The sequence below is a fragment of the Palaemon carinicauda genome, chromosome 2 (assembly GCF_036898095.1).
Source record: "Palaemon carinicauda isolate YSFRI2023 chromosome 2, ASM3689809v2, whole genome shotgun sequence".
NCBI classification, from domain to species: Eukaryota; Metazoa; Arthropoda; class Malacostraca; order Decapoda; family Palaemonidae; genus Palaemon; species Palaemon carinicauda.
Genome location: NC_090726.1, coordinates 26,971,953 through 26,977,238, shown reverse-complemented (window position 1 = coordinate 26,977,238; position 5,286 = coordinate 26,971,953).

Genomic DNA, 5,286 nt, shown 5'->3' with positions numbered 1-5,286 from the left:
TAACCGTTTCGTATTTCCATACCATTCATTGGCACTGAAGAGGTATGAAAATACAAAGCGCTAGTCCAGAACTTCGTTTTTCTGATCTTCCTTCCAGCTTAGTGATAAATATACACCCCACCCCCACCCCCCACACACATACACACACATATAATTTTTTGGCTTTTCAAGGATAGTCTAAAATGCAACGCGGTCCCATCATCCACAGTTCGATTACTACACCTCCCCCGCTTGGTTTGCCCTAATTCCGGTTTGTTTAATTTTTTTTTTTCAAATCCTTAATGCCCTTCTTGCATATATCCCATCTATATTATCCCCTCTCCCTTTTTATTCGATCATGATGGATCTACGTTCTCTCTCTCTCTCTCTCTCTCTCTCTCTCTCTCTCTCTCTCTCTCTCTCTCTCTCTCTCTCTCTCTCTCTCTCTCTCTCTCTCTCTCGTTTAGGATCTGGTTCCATAGACATTTAGCTGGTAATGAGATTCAAAAGCTCTTGTATATCCTCCAGGACCATAAGAAGAGAATCTTATTCCCCGTGAAGAAATATGAGCTGTTTAAAGATGCGCTTTCATTTAAAGCTGTATAATACCTCTCTCTAACTCTCTTTCTCCTTCCATAATTCAATCATCTTTAGAGTAGGCAGAATCTTTTATATACATAAATATCAAAACTAAAATATATGTAAATATTTTGTGATATCTTTATTAAAGTTTAGTTTGATGTTGAAGTGAAAATCATGAATAGTTGATGATATGTACATGGAATCTTGATCTCTGAATATTTTCATTCCATATGAAAAGGGGAGTTATTTACTATAATTTACCTTGAATACGTATTTAGTTTTAGTTGGATTTAACATAGAAAAGCTTGATATTGAATTAAAGGTACTATGAAAGTTATTTATGTAAACGAAAATTAGATGGTTTGGTGTGAAAAATGAGAGGAGATAGATATTCACTCTATAGTGGTTTTCAGTCATGAGGGATTCAAGAGTTCAGGGAACCTGGAAGTAGATTCAAGTATGTCTTGATAAAATAGAGCTCATTAAGGATTAGGGAGCAGATACTACGAAAACTAATATAAATGTTCTTCAAGAAAAGAAAACTAAAAAGTAGTTTTATTTGATAAATTCTATTTGGGTAGATCAAAAGGAAAATAGAGTAATGAATGTTATTATGTACAGAGAAAGAATGAAGATTTTTTTTCCATTTTAAACTTGATAAATATATAAGGCCCAAATGCTTCTGTTCTTTCATGCTTAATCAGTGTTCCTTCACCTTTCACAAGTTGAACTATATACTCAATACCTAAATAAATTCTATATTTCCACTACCCAAGCTAAAAATTAGGGTTCCTTCATCTGAAATTTTATACAACTTTATAATTTTTATCTATCTAATCGTATCTGGAAACTTCAAAACACTAATAAACATTTCATTTCATTGATATTTTTGAATGGTACATGTCATCTACAATATATTATCTATATTTCCAAAAGTCCAAATTTACAAAAATATAAGATTGGTGTGAATTCACGTATTTTTTAGCACTCTTGCTAACAGGCGATACTTTTACAGACCTGTAAAACATTAATGATAAGAAGAGGATTTTTTAATGGTTCTTAATGGAGGACCTGGCACTGCCTACGAATGTTTTGTTTGTAAATGCTTGAGAGTAAAACCCAATTCCTCAAAGTGTTTTTGGAAGATCCCGTATCACGTCCATTTCCAGGTTTTGCATTTTAAAGCATTCGAATCGGATTGAAGCAAGGCAAACCCTTAGGGATAGGAGGGTTACGAAAGGGAGAGTTAGAGATATGTGTTTTGTTCTCAACTATATTTGGGGATAAATAAAATTACTTTGTTTAAGAAAAATAATGACCACAAAATAAGAGAAGGTATTTGCTTTTTTTCTGAAATAAAATACTCAAACAACCTTAGGAAATCAAACAAGAATGTAATTAGAAGTGACCAAAATTTCATATTTTTGAATATTATTCTAGGAATGGTTCATTTTGATATGGCCCATATTTTTAATAGTCAAATTCTTTATATGGGATTACCTTAGAATTAGGTCATAGATAATAGGTGAAAACTAACTATAAACTAATTAAATATCTTAAAATCTTTCTACTCTGTTTTACATGAGTACTTGCTGATTCGAATATTTCAAATCTTTTTCTTCCTAAATCATCAATACATGTTTTGCGTTTCACAGACATATACACTTCGCATGCTTTTTAAGCATTGCTGTGATCTTGATTTTAGCCTTTTGGAACCAGAAAGAGAAAAGAAAATAAGGAAAATTAAGAAACCTTAATAATAAAATTTAATACGTAAGAATATGTGTTATCGAAGAATTTCTAAAAAATATTGAATAAGTATAATACCAGTCTTTATGAACTGTGATTCCTCTCTCTCTCTCTCTCTCTCTCTCTCTCTCTCTCTCTCTCTCTCTCTCTCTCTCTCTCTCTCTCTCTCTCTCTCTCTCTCTATGTGCCGTATCTGGCCATTGGCTTAGTTGGACTGCAACGTGTATTCTAACACAAGAATTCTTGAATAAGTGAACTCATATAGTTTTACACACACAAACACAAACATTTCTATCGCCTAAAGAAAAAAAGAATAATCTATTGGTGTTATTGAATTTTCTTTTATATGAGGATTTCATAAATGATGGTAGGACTACTGCAATCTCTCCAAAAATACTATTAATCTCGAGTCAAAATACCAGTGAATAAAATGAAGGTGATCTGGTGTGAGCAAATTGGATGAATGAAACCACTATAGTTCCTTGAAGTCATCATCAGTTGAAAATAGGCTTACGTGGCTCCTCTCCTCAAGTTATAGTCTTGTGTTTCTTTTTTTCATATCTATCTGTGTGTATGTGTATATGCGTGTGTGTGTGGTGTACAGTATATATATATATATATATATATATATATATATATATATATATATATATATATATATATATATATATATATATAGAGAGAGAGAGAGAGAGAGAGAGAGAGAGAGAGAGAGAGAGAGAGAGAGAGAGAGAGAGAGAGAGAGAGAGAGAGAGAGAGAGAGAGAGGAATGTCATTGAATCAGCATGTATATTTTATATTAGGAATAAGAATTTTAATTTATCTCCAGGCATATATAAATTGGATCCTTTTATCTTACACAGTATAAAGTATCAATACAAACTTGAAAATGTTTTTCAATAGTTCTTTCTTTTTTGGCTTGTTTTATTTACTTGGGTGCTTGTCAAACATTACATTACTTGTTTTCATGTTAATTTGTAATTTCAACTTTTACTAGTTTTATCCCCATGTTGAGTGACTTTTGCCTGTTGGGTAGTAATAGTATAATTATATCTTTTTTTTTTTTATGATTTGAAGCCTTTCCTGTATGTACAAACGTGTGTAATATTTCTTTGTATAATAAACGCTTCAAGAAGAGGTCCATTGGCGGACGAAACTGTTGAGCATTTCTACATATACACAACTTTCAATTTTCCTTATGTAGACTACTATATATTGATTTATCTTCGTGCTGAGGAAGATTACATCTGTATATATATATATATATATATATATATATATATATATATATATATATATATATATATATATATATATATATATATATATATATATACACATAAATATATACAAATATACTGTATATATACATATCACAAGTCCTCCAGAAAATTATAATGCAATTCATAAACAAAGAATAAATGAAAATAGTATTTCTATTTATCAAATCACCATTATGGTTTCAATATCAGAATGAAACCAGAGATGCACTTTGCATCACTAATAGCTGATTGAGAAAGACGGACTCAATCCCTGCATCATTAGATACAGATGGATACCAGAGAATCCATTAGCATTAAAAGATTTTTTTTTTTCTGGGAACTGTATCCTTACCTACTTACCTACGGGGTTAAGATGGGAGCTACGTCCCCATGTGACCTACCCTTACCTTTCTATATCCTTAGAATACCCTAAGACTAAGTCTCAACCTTGTGTTAGCTTCTTAACCAGCTTCACTCTTGGCACGGTAATACTAAATTATAATATTTTCATAATTCTTAAAACTGGCTTCATATTGCCGTATTCCAGACCAAGTAAATAACAGGTTTCCCACCAATAAAATCGATTTGACAAGTAATTACAGTAGAATGTTTACACCTGTCACAATGAAGTATATTCACCCAAAATACCTTTTCCAGAATATGTTTTAAAACCATAGACATTTATAAAGTTTAGAGAGAGAAGGAAGGAAATCGAAGCCTTTCAAATTGGCATAATCATTAATCTAAATAGAATAGGAAAAGACAATTACAGTATTCCATGAATTAAGTAATTTAAAAGAAATTAAAAGCAAGTGTAAAATCCAATTTAAACCTAATTAGGAACTAACTTGAATGTCAACTTGATTATTCATAGCATATACAACTAAAAACATAATTTCTAATCTCGTAGATGGCGTATCATTTGAAAATTTATGGTTGTATCTGTTGATATACATAAAAGACCCTATGATAAAGAAGATAGATTAAAGATAATTTCTGACACTAATTAGTTATACTGAGAGAGAGAGAGAGAGAGAGAGAGAGAGAGAGAGAGAGAGAGAGAGAGAGAGAGAGAGAGAGAGAGAATATTATATCTAAGAACGATTATCTTCCATCAACTTTGTAAGGGACTTTCTAATACTTTTGAACAATACAAAGAAATTTACATACATAAATTATATAAGGTAAAATATATTTGTGCTCAATTTCACTGCATATACTATGACTAATATAATATAAAAGAAAACTGCAGTAAAGTAAATAAAGGACTATAGCTATATATAAATTGTTATGGAGATAGTGATTATAGAACAGAAACCAGACTACAATAAATGTTGATGCATCATGATGCTACTAAACTCCGAACCAGTAAAGACACTTTTCAATGTTAGTGACAAAGAGATTCTTTTTTGCAAGACTAAAGAAAAAAAATCCTTGGGAAACGTTTTTTCCATTTCCATATTTCACTTCATTTCTCTCGGTGTCATAGTCATGACTTCTTAAGAGAACCATAAATAGGGATTAATTGCTTACATAAAACTTCATATAAAGCTTAGAGAGAGAGGGAGAGAGAGAGAGAGAGAGAGAGAGAGAGAGAGAGAGAGAGAGAGAGAGAGAGAGAGAGAGAGAGAGAGAGAGAGAGAGAGAGAGAGAGAAAGCGCCGAAAGATCGCTTCATTTATTTTGCAAAGTTACCGTATGTGAAAAAACATTTG